Source organism: Pogona vitticeps, chromosome 1, assembly GCF_051106095.1.
Source record: "Pogona vitticeps strain Pit_001003342236 chromosome 1, PviZW2.1, whole genome shotgun sequence".
NCBI lineage: Eukaryota > Metazoa > Chordata > Lepidosauria > Squamata > Agamidae > Pogona > Pogona vitticeps.
In genome coordinates, this window is record NC_135783.1 from 147,970,602 (window position 1) to 147,991,777 (window position 21,176).

General features: G+C 40.9%; 1 long non-coding RNA gene across 1 annotated transcript in view; it reads left to right on the top strand.

Moving 5' to 3' along the window:
• The first annotated feature begins 1,067 nt into the window (after nt 1-1,067).
• Nucleotides 1,068-21,176, top strand: part of LOC140708057 (uncharacterized) — an 83,371-nt gene continuing 63,262 nt past the window's right edge. Inside the window, exon 1 of the long non-coding RNA XR_013542018.1 lies at nt 1,068-1,164. This is a non-coding gene — a long non-coding RNA (uncharacterized LOC140708057). The remainder of the gene's footprint in view (nt 1,165-21,176) is intronic.

Here is a 21,176-nt window from a genome sequence, read left to right on the forward strand (position 1 = left end):
CTTTATGGTCCAGCTCTCGCTTCCATACATTGTTATTGGAAAAACCATTGCTTTGACTATGCGGACTTTTGTCCGCAAGGTGATGTCTCTGGTATATAAAGATAAAAGCTCCCTCAACATGACCTACCTTCCTGCATGGAGCAGTGAACAATAGTGTCTTTAGAGAGAAAGAGAAAAAGACAAAAGAGGAGGGCAGAAGCCAACCTAACCAAATGTCTGTAGTTTGGCATGATGAATCCTCCCTTTAACTTCTATGTCTCACCAACTTCCATGGCTCCATGGAAAACAGCTGCAAAGTTGCAGCCACTTGTGTATCCCCACAGCCAGATAATTCACTGAGCTATTCAGTCAGCTACTCTCTTTGGTCAAATAGCACTGTGTAAAATGAAGATATTACCTTTTTTCCATGTATAAGACACCCCCATGTATAAGACAGCCCCCACTTTTCTAACCCAAAATTAAGAAATCTAAGTGGGGCTTAGCAAGTGTAGGGGAGAGGGATCAAAGCACTGCAGGATTGCTTTGATCCCTGCTTTCCCCTCCACTTGTGTTTGTTCTCTCCTCAGTTTACTTCCGTGTATAAAACGACCCTCAATTTTTAGTCTAAAGATTTTAGACAAAAGTATAGTCGTATACATGGGAAAAAATACGGTACTTAACATTAATTTTTTCTTTATGATGTTACAGATTAAGATAACAGAAGAGTTGAAAGAGTAGCAAAATGTGATAAATAATTTTGTAATAGTGATTCAAAAAGCAAGCATTAATAAAAAGAAATAGTATGGATAACAACAATCAGGAGGATTAATCCAAAATTAAGGTTATATTATATTATATAGACCTTGTCTAGAGGGGCGGGGTATAAATCCAAATAAAGTAAAGTAAATAGCTAATCAAATGAGATGTATGGCGAATATTATATCTTAGACTGGCAAATTAATATGGCCTGTATTAGAATTCCTAGAAATACAGTACATTCCTAGAAATGATCGCGTGGTTTGTGTTGTTATTTATGTATCTAGTAAGATTTTTATCTTTTGTATTTTCGTTGTACTATTAGAAATGTATTTTTAAAATGGAGAAAATGTGCTAAATCATGGTGAATCTAAAATGGAATTTTGGAAGTGGAATTTTGTTAAACCATTCTTTTGACCTCACTAGAAGGTAAGACATATTCATGGCTTAGGGCTCCATCTGATGACAGCCAATGGAAAAAGGGTTATTGGAACAGGGTGGGGTGGGGAGGAAAAGACATGGACAAGGAAAAGAAGTAGGGTTATGATGTAGAACTAATAATAATAACTGTGTACCATCAAGTCAATTCTGACTTATGGCAACCCTTTTCAGGGTTTTCTAGGTAGAAAATACCCAAAAGTGGGTTCCCATTCCCTTCTTCTGGGGGCATCCTTGGAGTGTACAGCTTGCCCAAGGCCACCCAGTCTGGCTGTTCCGGGTGGCACAGTGGGGAATTGAACCAATGTGTGGTTCCACAGCCAGATTCCTAAACCATCAACCTATCCAGCCAAGGATGATGTAGAACTATATTTTGTCAAGTTGTGTTTTTAAAGGGAAGATGAAAAAAGAAAAAATTGATGGCCACCACTGTTTAATACAAGCCAAAATCAGATCCATCCCTGATGTGAATTTAGAGATGGACCTTTAATGTTTTAATTAAAGGCCCATAAAAACCCCAGAGAGATTCTCTTTTATGTAATTTGTGTTCTTTTGGTGATTGCTGGAAAAAAACATGAATAATCTGTGTTTACAAAGGAGAGGCGCACAATAATTTTGTGTTTTTTGTTCTCTCTTTCATTGAACTTTTTGGTGTGCCTTGTATGTTACATTGCCTTATAATTTTTTCATCCAGTAGCATCACAAGAGCTGCTGTTGTCAGAATGCTCACCTGCAGTGGGGGACCTGTAGAGGATCCTGGAACACAGTGAGGACTGAATAGTGCTCTTTATTCCAGCCATTCCGCGTGGGATTACTGTGTTCTGAGCTCCTGGTGCTTCCATCTTGGATTGCTTTTGCTGACTGACTGCTTCTCCATCTTGAATCCTTTCCCTTTCTTGCCCTTTTTTCTTGATTTGTTTGGGGATCCCCCTTCCTAATTTCTTTTGACTTTTTTTGCCTGTGTTAGCACGCTTCCTTCAGATTATTTTTGGTCCATTCTTTCCTTGGATTATCTTTACCTCTGCCTGGGCCTGGCTTGTATAATCCTGCCTGCTGGACTCAGGAGAAGAGCAAGGAAGGCATGAAGTACTAATGTGGACAGCAACTTCTTTTGTTTGAAGGGAGCGGCTTTGAATGCTGTTGGAAGGTGCCCTTCTGGCTTACTTTTCTTGGTTTTGGAAAGAGGGCTGGGGAAGTTGTTATTGTTTCCCCTGATTAACCAGTGTGCAGTGGTTAAACTGCTGTAGTGCAGCCCAAACTTTGCTCACAACGTGGGGTTCAATCCCAGGTAGCCGACTCAAGGTTCACTCAACTTTCCGTCGTTCCAAGGTAGGTAAATTGTGAACCCAGCTTGCTGGGGGGTGGGGCAATGTGTAGCCTGCATAATTAACTTGTAAACCACCAAGAGAGTGCTTTAACCTCTATGGGGCAGTATATAAGCATCACACTTTAATTTGCGTTTTTGTGGGTGTGGAGGGGTGCTTTCCCTACATGTCTGATTTTTCAGATTGGTTAGTTGATTGATTTATTGTGTATTTATTCTGTTGAAGGTGTATATTTTGATGAGGGTGGGTGACTATTTTGTTTGCTTCACATGGAGGCAAGGGTATAAAATTTGTGATTGTCTATCACAGTGGGTGGCTACTGTGGTCAACTGGGCATAGTTTAGGGTATTTCTCTCGTTAGTCTTGGTGTTGTATTGTTGGTTGCTCTATGTAGCAGGCAGCCACTGCTAACCTGGCTTGCTACTTCCTGGACTCTTTTTTTCTTTTGTGTCTCTCTTGTGCTGGGTGGGTGGCACTGGACTCATACTGTTGTTTTGAATGTGCTAGTATGATCTGGGTAGGTCTCATGAGACCTTGTCTTCATGAGTTACGGTTGTCTCCTATTGAGTGTTGGTTCTCTATTGCCTTGTCTCTGTTCTTGTGGCATTTTCAAGTGTCAGAAAACAAGAACTGAACGGCCCAAAAAAGGCTCTTCCCTTTCATGTAAAATGAAAGGACTGGAATGCAGTAACTACAGAAATGGTATGCAAAAATACAAATAATCCAGAATGAATAAAATACAAAGGATTTTGTCATGCCCATCCCTATATGAGTGTTGTTATTGTTGTTATAAATCATTGTGTTAAAAATATACCACTAACTGGAAGTGCCACAATTGACTGCTTTAGGTGGTGAGAACCACACATGTATACATACACACAACCACACTTAAGTGTATAGCATGATTGAACACAGCCTTCTTATTTAAAAACAATAGGTTTTTATATGACTTGTTGAATCCACGTACTGAACTGCCAAAACATACAATTAAAGATCTGCGAGAGATGGATTAGCTCGTTGCTTTAAAGTTTACAAATATGAACTGTCAATTTGGCAAGACAAAGCTTCTTTGGATTGGAAACATGAATGGATGCCCTTGCTTTCCAATTTCAGGAAAAAAATAATAATGGAAGAAGAATTATTTTGCCCTCCACAGGGCTTATGGCCTTCTCCACAAATAGACAATGCCACAGATACCATCTCTGGAAATGGTAGGAGTGACAGATGAATGGCTGACAAGTTCTGAATAACTAAATAAAGCCCACTGTGTTTTCCTTAGGAAGTAAAGAAAATACTTTTAACATTTAACGGTCACTTTTAGGGGTCAAGGAAAATTTTGAATCCAAATAGAACAAACTTGAAAGCTAGATAGTGCCAAGTGTCTGTCGGTTAGGTTAGCAGCTCTGCTTCAGGTTCAGATGCTGAGAAGGAAGCGTGTTGATGATGGACTTAATTTGAGCTTTGCTTGGAACCTGGGGAACTGGGGACTGTTTCCTTTTAAACAGGCTTGATTGCATCTAAGCATCTACATAAGCAAACACCAGCAGGGAAGGCTGATAGCGTCCTGTTGAGCTGGAAACTAGAAGCTGCAGTAAAAAAAAAAGCACGCAGGGTTGCTTTTAAATTTGGTAGTTACCTGTACCAAATCCTCTCTCTCAAAAAAAAAAAGCACAATAGCAATATGGGTATAAGTTATAGCTGGTAAAACAATTGCATTAGAATAATTTACTGACTTCTTTCTTATTGGCATTTTGGGGGGGCGGGGGGGTTGAGACAAGCAATTCATCAGCATGAATTGAACTGCCTCTCTTCCGAATTAAGGCACCACTTCTATCATCATTATCGTTATGATAATCACTACCACCACTGCCCTCATCATCAATGCAAATAATCAGAAAAGTGTTTAATTTCTCTCTAATCTCTTATGCTATGCAGATTGTTGGCTGTCACCAGGAAGTCAGACTGGGCAAAGTCACTTACAGAGCATTTAAGCACATTCAAAATGGTTTACAAACAGCAGAGGGGGGGGCAGCTGGTGGCCCTCCAGGAACTGCTGGACTGAGCATGGCTAACAGTGAGGAGTGATGGGAGTTAAGAAGCCAAGAACACGTGGAAGGTTTCACTGTCCCTGGAACTGCCCCCACTTCTCCTGTTTTGTAGAGCAAAACCGCTTATAATAATGATAAAAATGATAATGTGCCATGGAGTCAATTATGACTTATAAAGACCCTTTCCAGGGTTTTCCAGCTAGAGAATACTCAGAAGTGGTTTACTATTTCCTTCTTCTGGTGGTGCCCTGGGACTGTGCAGCTTGCCCAAGGCCACCGAGGCTGGCTGTACTTGCAGGAGACACAGTGGGGAAGCTGAACTCCCTACCTCTGGCTCTCCCTGAACGACTGAGCTATTCAGATAGCTAAAGCTACTTATAGATATTTGCTTATCTACGGTACTTAAGACAGTACAAACCATGAGAAAGTTTCAGACTGATGAATACTTTACCGAATTCATTTCCTAAACTTAGAGAAGAAGATGTCATCCAATTAGTATCTACTAAATTTAGGAGGCTGGATTGATAAAATATTTGATAAAATATTCATCAATCCAAAATTCTTTTTCCTCACTCTACCTTTCTAGATACCCAGTTTTTATCTTGTGTACATGACTTCACAGCAGGTATGTGCAAGAAGAATGTATGTTACAAAACAGATATTTCTCTCCCCAGTGCATATTCATATGTCTTCCATTTCATTTCATTTTGTTTTAGTTTTCGGAAACATTAAATGCTGGTTTGCGTTGCCTAGCAGCACCCAAATGTTTTCAGAACATGAAAGCACCGGGAGAAACCTTTGTTACTGTTCTGTCTGAAACTGGAATCCTACACCCACTTTCATAGGGGTAAATTCCATTGAACTCAACAGAACTTACCTTTGAGGAGATATGCACAGGTTTGCACCGTTAGTCCTAAAATTCATTATGATGTGTCTAATATTGTTGCAAAACAATTCTTTTCCATCTTGTTGGGCACCATGGATTTGGGTGGAGAGTGCTGAGGGTGACAAAGGTGTCCCTCTTTTCTCCCCAAAAGACTCCTGTCCTAAGAGTAGCCAGGCCTACAATTGCCTCTGTTCATCTTCTGCTCTACTGCCTTCTGCTTTGTGTGACTGTACCACAGCCTTCTCCCTTTCAATGGGAAGGGGGAGAACCACCTCTTCTTCTTGTACATCTGTGTGAGTGTGGGCAGAGGGGCCCACAATAACCTGCTTTTCTCTTTCCTCTTCTGGGAAAGGTAGGAGGTGGTCAGCAGTAGGTACCACTGTATCCTACACTTCTTTGGAAATATACGCTTGACAGCAGTGGCAGTGGCTATTTTTTGTCTGACAGGAGGTTTTCTCAGTTTATATGCCTCCTCTTGGCATGTGTGTGTCTCTGTGTGTGTTGTGTGTGTGTGTACGCACACTCATGTGTGCACACATGTGCGCATGCGTGCACATGTGTGCATGCATGCTCTATTTTTCTCTAACCAGGGAGCAGTTTCCACCTCCAGGACTAGTGAGGAAGTGTGTGACTTTGCTTCTTGCTTCAAGCAGTGTGGGAACTTGGGATGTTCCTATTAAGAACAGGAAGCAAATGATGATATTACCTTCAGCCACATTTTGGAATGTCACCGGTGTGACCCTTAAAATATCTGCCCATTTTAAATTAACTCACCCCTAGCCTTTCGCTCACTGTTTTTTGGTTGAGACCTCACCATCTGTAACCTTAATCAAGTGATGCACAATCTACCAAACCGAGTGAGAGGAGGACAAAAATCTTTATTCAGACAGAATCTGCCACTGGCATCCTTTGAGGGATGTCTTTACATTTACAAGATATATAGACTGGTTTACATGCAGCCCAAATATCAGGGGTAGGAACGTAGAAGGTTGCTGTCTTCCTAGTTGTGCTCACTCAGCCCTTACAGCATAAGTTCACTTCTTGCAGTGAGATTTGGAGAGAACTGGTCGCCAGCCAAATAGCAGATGACAGCTTAAGGAAATCCCTCATCATCATGTTTACTCTTCCCTGCAGATAAAATACCAGTATTCTGCCATCAAATGGAATGCAAATCAATCACTCCTTTTTAGCTTGCTCTAACTACTAAAGTCATTCTCCCCCTCGGCTTAGCTCAAGAAGTCCTGCTCTGTAAGAAAAGGAAAACAACAGAGTTGTAAAAGGATCTAGAATGACATCTCTCTGCTAAATGGGCTTTGTTTACTATGATCTTGGTAGCAAAAACCCTCACATAAAAGTAGATTCTAAAATCTTCTGGGCTTTCCAAAATTGTAAAGTCCTTAATACATTCAAGTTTTTTGGCAAACAGTATTAATTTGTCAAGAGCTGGGGGGGGATCACAATAAAAGTGCCTCTTTGGTGTTTATCCTTATAAAAATCATAACGTTTTAACTAAAAAGACTATTCTTGGGGGTTTTTAAGTGACCACAAATCACATCTAAAGCTACAAATATTATTTTAATAGACCTCTATTCTGAAATGAATAATGCCCACCTTGTAGATTTCTAAATTACTACTAAGTTAGAAAACCTAGACTCCATTTCAAAACACACATATTCCAGGAATAAAACACACTGAACCCAATAGTATGTGCTCTTAGAAGGCACATACAGTATATAAGAAAGTAAGCCCCATTGAACAATGAGGGACATATGTCTGAGAAGTTATCCACAGGACTGTGCTGTTACTCCCAGGAAAAGTGTTTCTCTTGGATGTTCATGCATTTATGGTACTGGGGTAGACTGTGCCCTCCCTGACAATTCACATACTACTTTGTACTGGGATGAACCCCCAATTTTTTGTGACGTCTGAGGATCTGATTTAAAAGGAAGGAAGGAAAATTTTATCAGCAGTTTGCTGTCCTCTGAAGATGCCGGCCACAGAGACTGGTGAAACGTTAGGAAGAACAACCTTCAGAAAATGGCCAAAGAGCCCGAAAAACCCACAACAACCATTTTATCAGCTTTCATTTTTCAAAATGCTTAGTTCCACCATACTTGAGGGAACTGTTGTTACAAAACCTGACAGTGTCAAAACGTATAAAAAAACACATATTCCTTTCTTTTTCAAAGCAAAAGGGAATAGTGCACCCCACAATTACTCCACACACTTGCAGACCTAACTAAACATTACAAGCAAATGGATGTTGTGAATCCCCAATAGCTATGTTATTTTAGAGAAAAGACACTCTCTTAAGGGGGCAGTTTAGAGCTGAGTCTTAAGGTCTCTTAACCCTTTCTCTACTCCACTATTTCTCCAGACTAAATTACCCTTCACTGGAGCACCATGCTTTAGAACATAGGTGGACAGAAGGTGGAATTAGATCCACTGGTAGATCTCCAGGTAACTAACAATGAGTAGACAAGGATTTCTGACTTTGAATAAGTCCACAATAGCAGCAATAAGAGGACTCTCCCCTCGCTACCATTCCTAAATCATACTGCTAAACACAAGAAATTCTGGGGTTGCCTGTTGTTTTTCTTTTCCTTTTTTCCTTTTCAAACAGGCATTTTAACTACATCGGGCATGATAGCTGGATTGTCCCTGAAATCTTGAATACTGTATTTTTAAATTAGTTTTTAAAGGTTTGCCTTAGATTATCAGTTTTATACTATTTTATGTTTAGTTGCTTTTAAAACTGAACAATTAATTATGTTTTTAACCTTACTTGTATTTTAATTACAGTAAGCCTTCTTGAGTCTCCTTATCTGCTGGCCATGGCATTTTAATTTCCCTCAGCAGGAGAATGAAATATCACTCAACTTGAGGGGAAGTTAAAATAGTGTCACCCAGTCCCTGCTGCTGATTCAGAGTGCTTTGTCTCCTCATCCTATGTCCACTGAAGTAGGAGAGATCCATCACCAGAGGCTAAATTGCCAAGGGGCCCTGAAGCTGGCCCCAAGACATTTTCCAGCCTGTCATACAGACAAGATGGTGCTCTCTTCCCCTAAAGGGGAATGGCCAGGAATCTTGGGAGGAACATCGAGAGGTTGGCTGTTGCTGGTGTTCAGAAAATGTAGTCCAAGGCAGTTGCCTCACTCTACCTAATGGAAGGGCCAGCCCTGACTCTGACATGAATACTTATCTGTTCTAAATTGCCCCCTTCCTAATAATTTCTTCTCTAAATACATCCATACATAAATAAATAAATGAGCTGCAGAGATTTAGTTACCAGCATCTGCATGAAAAGTTGAGTCAGGCCCTGTTGTAGACAATACTTTCAAATTCTGGCTGAAGCTGAACATGTTAGAGAGGCAAGCCCAGAAGAGTGTTATGTCCACTGTCTGAGAGCTGAATCCCGTGGAGGGTGGAAACAGCAATCTGGGACAGCTGTGAGTATGCTTAACATTAATATCAAATATAATGGTAATTCAAAACAGAGTCTTTTTGGGTACAGATCTGAGCAGTGGAAGCCAAGTTATGAAATGATATTAGCATCTGGATCTTAGAAGCAACTAAGGATAAGCCTGCCAGGATTTGCCATATGTCGCATCTGTAGAGAATATTTAAATACATAAACACAATGAGTTAATAAAGGGAATTGCAAGATAAATACTTCTCCCTGCACTAGTGGCATGGCAAATTATCAAAACAGTCAAGTCCAAATGGAAAGTCTGAAACTGTGAGAAGCTGATTTAAGATGGCAGAAGTTTCTCCCTTTCTTTTTTGTTCCCTTTACCTGATTTTGAGAGTTGAAGTTAACCATGCTGAACATTTATGATATTCTTACCTCATAATCATGGAGAAAAATGAAGTGTGCTTTCCAAAGTTCTCCCAGATTGTTCTTCAAAGTAAGGGCACTCTCTCTTTACCTTTGGAATGGAAAATCACCTGATGGCCTTTAGTAAGTTTCAAACTGCAGGCACTCATCATGAGAGTTCCCATAGTCAACCCCCTCCAGACAGTCCAAAAAGAAATAAATAAATAAAAACCAAAACCACCACCTTCGGAAGCTGCCTCAATCCATACCAACAAACCAATTTCCAACCATTTGCATTTCTAGCAGGAGTAGGTCTCTCCTCTCCTCCTCCCCCCCCCATTGTTTCTTTCTTCTTTTTAAAGTAGTATTTTGGCTAGCTTTCATCACAAAACATAACAAAGTGGTTCACAATGTTCCACCAGTGCAACATAATAATAATCACATTTGATTAGGGACCCCATGGATCATGGAGTCCAGCCCCTGTCAAGGAGGCCCAGTGGGGAATTGAACTCCCAACCTCTGGCTCTGCACCCAGATAACTAAACTACTAGGCTCTCCAGATGTTCCTATGAAACTAATAAACATACAGTACAACAAACTGTCCGTAGTTCGGTAAAGCCAATCATAAAGATCAGGGCTGGGAAATGATTTCACCAGTAGGTATGTTTGTACTAACTCGAGGGTCATCTGGAGTATAAGGCTGATGGGTTTTAAATGCCCCGTTAAAAAATTCTCCTCCAAATACAACAGGGATACTTTTTGCATTCCAATGATACATTTTTTTTGCTAGGAGAAGCCATAGCTACTCCCAGCAACTGTGAACTCCACCAAGCTGAAATGCAACAGGAAAACCTGAACAGGGGTTAGATGGATGATATCATCTCTGCTAATCCGAAAGCCCTGGTGCTTTGACCCTGGAAATCCTGGTTCCACTACAACACCAGTGGGAAAAGAATTATATGGATGCTTCTCACTGGGCCATCACCACCCCAGCCGGCAAAGGAATCCTGTGCTTAAATCCTGAAGACCAGTCACAAAACATAGCTAGCTAATTTGCAAATTTTGGAAGGTGAGAGGTGCTCCTGCAGGGACCATCCCACGAACAGCCCTAAAAGATTTCTCTCCCCCCCCCCTCACAATCCTGGGATATCTATAAGATCAGTCTTTGTCATCAGAAAACCATAGCAGGAAGGGATCTTGCATGGCGGGCTTGTGCCCCACCCCAATATTTTGATCTCCCATTTCCCATATTCCCCATAGAATCTTGCCATAGAGAAGGGGTTTCCGTGCCTGTAGCTGAATGTGAGAATAAAGCCAAGTTGTATGAACATTTTTCAAAAGAGCCTGGCTGAATCAGTACTGTTTGTTCCACGCTTTGCTTTTTATGAAAGAACTGAATGATGTCAAAATGACAGGAACTGTGTTGCTCCCTGTTTGTGTTGTTATTTTTGGCTATCCTGCCCACGTTCTACCCAATACTTTGCATTAGCTTAAGAGGCACTTCCATCATCACAGTCATCTGCAGTTGTATAGTAACAGTCCATGAAATGCAATCACTCATCATGACAGTTTCCACAGCCATGCCCCCAATAAGAACAAAAAATCAAAACAAATTTGTTTGCATTGATCTTTGTTAACGAGCCAGTTCGAACCATTTTCACCTATTCTAGATCAGGTCTTTTTATAATGCTAAGAGATCTTCATTGACCATGAATGGCAAAGACATTCTAATGTACTTTGAATTAGAGCAGGGGAAAGGTCACAAGAGTATACTGTTTTGGGAGGAGAAAGGATGCACCCTGCTGTTACTGTGGCAGCTGAACTCATCGGGGACAGACGAGCCTAGGGGTGGGATGGCACAGGGTGTCATCCACAGTGCTAATGTTGACACCGTGAATCTTGGCTTCTCTACACCATTGGTCATATGAAAGATCCAAAAGCACCTGAATTTCCATCACTGGCTGAAATCCTGTTTGCAGACCTACACTATATCACTTAAGGCTGATGACATTGTCAAAGCAATATTTTGGAATTTTTTTAAAAAAAAAAAATCTGATTCTCCTTCAAAGGTCCCAGTATGATCCCTTTCATCATGAGAAAGCCATTGAGGACCACAGAAGGAGGAAAGTTTTTGATCAAAAACTCCACCCTTCCTGCAGCCCCCAAGGCTTCCCTTAGATACCAGGTGTCCCATGGGAACCTACAGATATTTGAGGAAGAATTAGAATTTCTTTTTTTATTTTGAAAAAAACACAGTGGCTGATGATATCATCAGCCTTATGCAATATATGTTACAAAACAGGATTTCAGCCATTGATTGATATATGAAAACAGGCCAGTTCAGAAACTCAAGTGCTAAGAATGCTTTGAGAGGTATATAGACTATCGGTATAAAATATGAGTTGTTTTGCTCCTTTCTTTTTTTTTTTAATTTCAGTACTTTTTTAAAAAACAAAATTTGCAGAGGTGATTTTTTGGTACAAAAAACCCTTACATTTTAGAAACCGTATTTTATGCAAAAGAACCCCTGTATTTTGTGCAATAAAGCCCTTGTGTTTTGCACAAAATGTGCACTTTCTGAAAAATATGTTTTTCTACATAAGATAATTTTTGTGAAAAATACGCATCTTTTTAAAGAACATTTCTTTGCTAATGTTGCTGCTGACAAAAAGCTCTAGCTTTTTTTTTTTTGCTTTCATATAGGAGCGAAAAATCTGAGAACAGTTGAAATTGTTTCTCGATGAAGTATCTCAATGTGTCAAGACACTTTTTTTTCCACCCAGTACAGTTTTAGTAATGTGTATGCAAAGGATGTAACAAATACCTTAAGTACAATATAGATACTAATACAAGAATAGCTGCCCTTGGCCAGTGCAACTAAGCAGCACACTGTGCAAACAAATATGTGCAAAGGACAGAGATTGCTGACAGGTATGAAATAATTCAGAGCCAACCAGCCTGCTCCAAGGCTCTGAAGCAATTTCATAACTGAGTAACAGAATACAGCAGGGTCTGAACCACACTATATCATAATCTGAATGGAATGCTGGGAGGTCAGTCAAGCAGCTTGATCACCGTGTCTCCCAGAAATGTGGCTGCTTACAAACCTGGAAGAGTCAGGAAATGATGTTGGGTTGGGTCCGTACGGCAGTCTAGAGTCGAAGCAGGGATTTGGACCTAAATCTCCTGCATCCTTGTCTGACACTCTGTCCACCGCACCACGCTGGTCCTCTGTTTACTCATAAGGCATTCAGTTCAATGCGGTTATGCTTCCACTTTAACGGGCACAAGACTAAAGTCTACCCTGTGCTGTCAAACATGAGAACGACGCAGATGCAACTTCGGAATGCGAAAAAGAACCTCACCTTTTCTGGTAATTTTTCTATTTGGAGGAAAATTTTCCAACATGTACAACTCAATTTTCTACTCCCAAACAGGGAGGAGACGGTTAGACACAACTGTAGATCCAGCCTTTGTTCTACTGGCCAGGATCCAACCGCGTCATCACACTAGCAGAATTGCTTCCTTTGGAGGAAGCAGCAGGATGAGCTACAGCCCTCCTTCCCCTGCACCTCCTGCGCTCTTGAAACAACCGCTGGAGGATGCAGAAGCCCTGTAGAAAAGAGCTTGCAATTGCACAGATTTCACAGGAGCAGCCAAGATATTTTGCTACCTGATGCAAAGCAGCAAATGGTGCTGCATTTAAGGTGCATAGTACCCCAATCCAGCCACTGTTTTGACGTATGAAAATCCTACAAGACTGATGGTAGTAAAACTACAACTTAAACATATGAAGTAGCTCCAATATTCAGTCCTTTCTTGTGGTGCGCAAAATCTGGTGCCAGAGACAGCCACGCTCCTCTTTTCCTCTGTGTTCGTGCCTGTAAGCCGATATACCTGAGCAGGGAGTGGTTCCCATCCTCCCACCCCATCCTCCAGGGCATTGGGATGCAAAATGATGGACAGGCTGCCAGGGTCGTCCTTGTAGCTGAAGGAGAAAAGCTCCACACTTCCTCTGAGTTACTTACATTGTTAATGGTGAACCCCATCCCTGAGAAACTGGTGCTGGAGGGGGCATTTGATGATATCTTTTGAGGTGTTGGAGAATTTCTCCCTCATCTCTAAAAAATATCATCAAATGGCCCCTCCAGCACCAATGGCTGTAAGATGGAGCCTATCAGGAGCCCATCTGTGCACAACGCTTCGTTTTCCCATCTCATCATCTTGGGAGTAGACAGCAGTTACGCAGAGTGGACAGCACCATTTGGCTTTCAGATCTTCGTCCTCCCCAGCTAGACTAGTCAAAGGTGAATGATAGGCATGATTCATTGGGATTCCCATGTAGCCTTGCCACTCCCAGCCACAACAGGGACAGTTTCCTCCTCCTTTTTGGAAACCAAAAAATATATAGGAAGCCCGCCTACGGATATTGAGATCTCCTCTGTAAACAACTGCTCATGGCAGTGTTTCCCAGAATTCTGCCAGTAGGTGGGAGGGGGACTCCTGCAAAATTCTGGGAATTTTGCAGTCCAAAAATCCTGTGTTTAGTGAGCCATGAGCACACTTTAGTCCAAATATGTCTGGAAGGCTGCACCTTTCCCATTTCCTGATATTAGTATTCCTGCTCTCTTTCTCTGCCCTTTCCATGGTTACAATGGAGCTAACAGAACACAAGAGCACCTCAGCGCAGGAAAGGAATATCTTCCTCTCCCAGCGTGCCTTCTGAAGGCGAGAGAGGAAACAGGCTGATGCTGCAACTGCTTTTCCTTGATTTTCTGTGGATATCTTAGAAGCAGGTGTGTGGCAAAATGTTCAGTACACAGGAGCCTCCTGGTGCAGTGGTTAAACTGTAGTATTGCAGTGAAAACTCTGCTCATGGTCAAGGTTTGATCCCAGCACATTCTGGCAGCTGGTTCAAGGTTCACTTAGCCTTCCATCCTTCTGAGGTGAAATGGGTACCTAGCTCACAGGGGGACGGGGGGGGAACAATGTGTAGCCTGTATAATTAAATTGTAAAACGCCCAGAGAGTGTGTAAAGCACTGTGGAGCTGTATATAAACAGTATACTTTGCTTTTACTGCCATATCTGTAGACTCAGAATTAATACGGGAGAACACAGATTCATATATGTGAGATCTTCCATTCATGAAAAAAAGATGAAAAAAAATCTAGGCATTTGTGTTGCTTCTAATATATATGATGTAGAAATGGGAAAACTATCAGTACCAACCAACTACAGCACGGATATAGATTTCCTGAGCAATAAGTTCACGTGTTCTGAACAGAGCTGGGAGAAGGTAGCTTTTTAGACAACAGCTGCCAGCCAGTATGACTGGTAGCTATGCTGGCTAGGTGAAATCTGACAGCTGTAGCCCAGAAAGCTAACTTTTTCCAGCTTGGGTTCTGGAATACAGGTTTGGGGAGGAGATAAGCTTTTATACCCCCCCCCCAGCATTACGTCCCAGAATTGGGTCTCATTTTGAAATCTGGCTAGGCTGTTTCAGCTTTCATGTAGGGTCGGGCTGATTGCCGGAAGCTTGCTGTTCCTTCCAGACCCTGCTTTAGCGACACCATCATTGCAGGATTCTTGAGGAGCTTGCTCTTTTCCTTTTAAGCATTACACACAGAGGGAACTGTGCCAAGAAATAACATTTAACCAGGCTGAAAGTAATCATGAAAAGAGAATGATTCAACATCAGTCTCTGGGCCATCTGATACGGACTTGGGGTTTTGCTTATTGCCAAGTCACTACTTTGCACTCTTTAACCAGTTGGAAACACATTCCAGTCAGCAAGGTTGATGAGCCAATGAGGCATCTTAAATTTGCAGCTTGTTGGAGCAAAGGAGATCACCAAGCAATGTGATAACATTGGCAGAAGAAAGCAGAGTTCTCAAATGTTCGGCTAGCGTCCAAATGAATGAGCTGTTAATAAGGCAGAAGGTTTCAGGCTCACAGCAGGATTGTCAAATGTCTTGCAGACCTTAAAAGAATACCGAGGCCATGCTGTGTATGTATGTCAAAATATGTATCCGCAGAATATTAGTCATTGGACTTAAAATGTCTTAAGTAGCATCTTGATTAGCAACAAAATGTGACATTTTGTTTCTAGTCGCATGATAACTGTTTCATTATTTCTCATTTTTTATTTCTGCAAATAAGCTAAGCCAGTTCATAGACAATATAAACAAATCTCATAATAATCTAACACACATCATTGTAGAGAACTAGATATATACATTGTGTATGTGATAGTTGAAAAGGAAACAAACGTGGAAATGAGAATCTTGTAGCCTCTTGTTCTCAATGAAAAGCAAACAAACTGCCTCTTTATCCCCTACACAGCCAGATTTCATTCCCTGAGTCCCCCCCCCCCCGAAAAATCTTGCAGGATCTCTCTCTCTCTCATTCTCTCTCTCTCTCATTTTTTGCATATTCATGTGTACAATAAGATGTCAGATCTGCACAGCTCAATACCCCTTCCAGGGAATTTACACAGAAAAGGTGATGCTTTATGGAGGAATTCCAAAAATCATGCACATATTTCATGTTTCTTCCAGGGAAAAAAAAGACCACAAAACATCTGGAAAAATATTTTGAGAGAGAGAGAGAAAGAGAGATGGTACCAGGAATCACTATTTCGTGGGAAGCTAGGAAATCCTTCTGGTGCAGGGCAAATTCTCTGCAAGGTAAAAGTAGGAAATTGATGACAATGAAAAATGTGTGAGTAGAAATGGGCACAAACTGCCAGTTCAGCAGTTTGTGCCAGTTCATTTTTCATCTGGACCGGTGTTTGGCGCTTCCCAGCCCTGCCTCCTCCAGCAGGCACCCACTCAGAGGTAGTGCCTTTAAAGAATGACATCAAGGACAGGAGCAAATTAAGAAAAGGACCCTCTGAAAAATTTACGGAATTATGCAGGTTGATTGTGCAACAGAAACGTCATCTAGATGAACTCTTGAAAGTTTTCCCTCTCAGCACTTTTCCCAGCTAAGGATGGGATTTTTCATTATATAATCACAGAAATTTCACAAGCAGTCAGTCAGGTGGGGGTGGGAGGCTAGCTTGCATAGATAGTAACATAATCCTTGAAGAGGCCACATGATGTAATGGGCAACCATTTGACTCCACCCTTTGGACTTTGCTTTGCATTTTCATTTTCAGTTGTGTTCTCTACTGTAACAAAGCACAGTTGCAATAAAGAAGCTTTTCCTCCTTCAGTCAGTTGTTATGATAAATTGAGCAGGATGCTTATTACTAAAAGAAGAAAGAAGGAAATAAATTTAAAAGAAGTGCAAAAAAAAATCTATGCTAGATTGCCCTTTATTTTTTATAAAGCATTCACTATACCTATAGTCATATCGTCTTCTTCTGTATTTCATAGCAAAGGATGAAAACAATCCTAGAGGAATAGAATGCAGTGCACACTGTAGTTAGCAGTCTAGCTGGCTAACTAGGCAATAAGTCAGACCTAACTTCTGGTTTTCAACTAAGCATCAGGTCTCCTCAGGATATCTGGGCAGAAAAAAAAATCAACCTAGCAGGCAGGTTTTAAAAAAATCCAATAGCTTCCCATAATTAGTTTCCAGTCACTTAGTTAGCCCTTTATATGGCAATCAATTAAAATGTTTATTGTCCAACAGGAAGGACAATCCAAAGGTCAGAAGCAAGATTAGAAAGAGATCCTAAAAGAGAAATTGACAGATACACTGTAAAATACTTACAGTATTTTCTCTTTAGTCATCTTTAACATTAGCTACAGATAAGTTTGGGTTTTTTGATGGAATCTAAAACTGAGATATTTGATCCAGCTAAAGAGCTCAATGAAATTACTGAAGGAGTTCAGTTCACAAAGTTGCAGAAGACAGGGATCTGAAAGAGGGACGGAGCTGCAGGCAAAGTCTGACTTCTGAGTCTTGCATTTCTGGGATCTCTCAAAACAGGGTGAAACAATTCAACAAATTAAATTTCATTCAAATCTAAACAGTTGTGTTGGCCGTGAATTATGACAAGAATGGTATAAGAAATATGAATGTTTAGAGTATTCTCCATCATCTGATCCAACTTTCTGTTATGTTTGGCAACATTTAACAAAAAAAAAAAGAGCCAAATATATCCGAAAGACATTTTAAAGATTGGAGGAAGGCAGTTTCACAAATATGCTACATCTATGGTCTACATATCCACAGAAGAGAAAAATGACAGTTATGTATAATCTCTGTGTCCACTTTGGTGAATACTACAGTTCTTAAATGCAATAGATATTATTTATAATCAGTTGTTGGTGTTATTCAATTTTTAGTCATTAGTGAGCTAGTTATGCAGGGAACATGTTATGCTGAAGAGAAAGAAAACCATAGATTATTTAGAAATTTATTAAAATATGCTCTGTAAAAGAGATTTTAAAAACTGACAGGTAAAGGTAAAGGTAAAGGTTCCCCTTGACAATTTTTGTCCAGTCGTGTTCGACTCTATGGGGCGGTGCTCATCCCCATTTCCAAGCCATAGAGCCAGCGTTTGTCCAAAGACAATCTTCCATGGTCACATGGCCAGTGCGACTTAGACACGGAACGCTGTTACCTTCCCACCGAGGTGGTACCTATTTATCTACTTGCATTTGCATGCTTTCGAACCGCTAGGTTGGCGGGAGCTGGGACAAGCGACGGGAGCTCACTCCGTCGCGTGGATTCGATCTTACGACTGCTGGTCTTCTGACCCTGCAGCACAGGCTTCTGCGGTTTAGCCCGCAGCGCAGACATTCCAGTAAATTCAAGTTATTCATCTCCAGAAGTGCAAAATGAAACTAAAGACATTGTATTGCAGGCTGCTAGAGGGAGCATAGTACTAAACATAAATATTTCAGATGTCCCATAATACTTTCTCCTATGCCAGTGTGTGATATATGATAAGGTTTACCAATAATTGTTATGTATAGTAATTACCACTGATATTGATGCTTCATATTTTACAGAATTGATATTGAAGCCATTTGAAAAAGCCAGTATTGATTTGTCCAAGTTGTTACAGTGAAGGAAGTGTTAGGGTCCCAGAACAGGAGAGCAAATTCAATAGAAACTAAAAATAAATAAATAAATAAAAATCCATAAATCCAGTGCAGTTAAGTTCCTTCTCCATTTGGCTATTCCAGAAGCTTTGGCTGATATAAAACCTATGAAAATATATATATTTTTACAAATGTGTCTATGTTACCTCTTGGAACATTTCTGGTCTGCGCGATTTGAACATTCCCAGAATTGTCTGTGCTCATTACAAAAATATCAGTTCTATTTTTAGAAAGATGAACACTGGATATGAGTTAATGGAGATTACGTTGCCCAAAATGAAGGGCTACCTGCTGTCGGGTATGTGTGTGTATTTTTGTCTAGTGTTCAAGAAGAACATCCTTATGATTGTAAAAACTACAGATAAGATCTTGCAGAAACAGGACTGGAGGACTCTGAAGCCATTATCAACCTGATAGTGCAAATAATTAAACAACTTCAAAGCAATGATTTTTTAAAAAAAAATAAAGAAGAAATCTGACCCAAAAGACTGAAGTGTAAGACGATGTTTTAACAGGAAAGATTACTAAGAAAAATGAGCTGGAAACTAAGTGGGAAGAATACATTTTTAAGTCACTGATATTGCTCTTACTGAAATACACATCAGATTTTTTTTCATTCATTCTGTAAATGATGAAATAATTACCACACTGGCATCTTTGAACAACTTCATTTTTGAACAAGTAAATTTACTCAGATCCCTAGGAATTGAAGTGCCAACAAAAGATGAATTTTTGTGTGTGTGGTTACCCATTTCTTAGAAAAGCAAAGCAACACAAATGTGTATCAGGACCCTGAGCTGCAAGGAAAGGCCTTGCAGGTATGTAGCAATTTCTAGAGACTAGAAATGGGGACTACTCACCATTTTCGAAAGTTGACAACTCACAAAGCACAAAGTTACCCCATGAACTGACAAATAATGAATTTATTCGTCAACTCATGGGGGGATTACTAAAAAAAAACACCCACCCCCACTGCCACTACTATACCCCCCACTGCCAACACACTGCTGCTGCTACCCCACGGCCACCCCCTTACCGTAATCATTGCCACCACTACCGAGGTCTCCATCAGGCCTCCACAGCCACGGCTTGTAGAAAGGGAAACTGGCTGCCCTTTGCAAAAATGGTGTCTGTGGCTTCATTTAGGGTAGGGAAGCTGCAGCTGCCATCTTTGCAAAGGACAGCCAGTTTCCCTTTATACAAGCCATGGCTGCGGAGGCCTGATGGAGACCTCGGCAGTGGCTGCAATGATTACGGTAAGGGGGTGTCGGTGAGGGTGGGGGAGGGGGATAAGGTAAGGAGAGGAAAGGGGTGGGGGTAGGCTGTGGGGGCAGGTGGCTGTGGGGGTGGGTGGATGCCTATCGGTCCACTGATCAGCAGGCCAGTTGGCAGAATGGAAAAATCATAGGATGGCACTTTTTCTTCTCCTTTGTATGGGGGACGAATAAAAATGGGGAAATATTCATCCCTTCATATTTGTGTGGGTCTATGGAACTCATGAATATGAAGGAATGAATATTTAATGAATCAGCGATTTTAGACAAATATTGTGATCCTTTTTTTTAATTCATCCCCATGTCTACTAGAGACCTCTGTCTGCAATACAACCATATATGAGTGGGTATGGTTGGTTATAACTTGGGTGAATCACAGAGACTTTCAACAATATAGAAATATCCAGCAAATTTCATTTTTCCAGCATTTGAAGAAGAAAAGAAAGAACAGCTAAATTAGTTTTGGTCACTTTTCGCTCACTGTATGCATAACTTTTTTTTCTTATGAAACAAACAAACAAACAAAAATGCCAGATATTAAATTCCAGATATTCATGCTAAAGATTCTGTGAACAAGACCTTTACATAGCCCAGTATGTATTTTAACACACTGTCTGCCTGAAGAAGGAGGGAAGGGGAAGGTCATCACTTTTTCTTCCCTCTGGCTTGGGCCTCATATCTCCTGTCCAGTTGTGAAAGGTGGGGATTAGGGGTTAGGCTGATGCTTTTTGACTCCTCCATGTCCCAGCCAGAAATGGGGCTATGCCTCCTACAAGGAAAGCTGGCTATGAGGATGAATGCAGGGCTGCACCAAGTTTGACTACAGTAACATGTAGCAAATGATCTGAATCAATGGTTGAGATCTCTGGCTGCAGAGCCGAAGATTGGGGACTTGATGAGCCATAGAATCCCTTCCAGCTCTGAAGTTCTAAGATTATTATTAAGGGTACCTGGTGTGAGTTTATGTCATGTTGTTGGATAGCACATTTATAACCCGGAAAGCAGATTTCTAGCTATTTTTTTTTCAGGCAAATGTATGCCAATAGCTGCCACCCACCCACGTCCCAGTCAAACTTAGGTATTGTTCAGCCACTTACAGCTTTATCAAGGGCCTATCTTCAAATGCCACCACCTTTCAAGGCCCATCTCTGAACATCGTACCTCAGTTTTTGCTCATCTGCACAGATACCCAGCGTCAGCATAATGGTTAAAGCTGCAGTCCATCCAAAGCACCATTTCCCTGAGAATATGTCCTACTGAATTCAGCACCTCAAGTGAAATCCAAGCCATGTTTACAATCTGAAGCATAATGGGAACTGAAGGCTGTTTCCAATATCCAGGTCTCTACAATAATTTTCCCCCTCACATCTTTACAACATAGAAAGGCAATGTACTGCTCCAGTTCCAGTTTGTGCAAAGAGCTGTCAATTTATCACCCAGGAAGGCCCAAGGTCAGGAACAGGATTGAGAGAAATTATCTGTTTTTATTGTGACTTCCAGAGTCTTCAGCAGGGTAGACCATACCCTGGGAGATTCTGGGAGTTGTTCTCTAAAAAGTAACTTCTCCAAGCTTTGGTCAAAATACTGCATTGT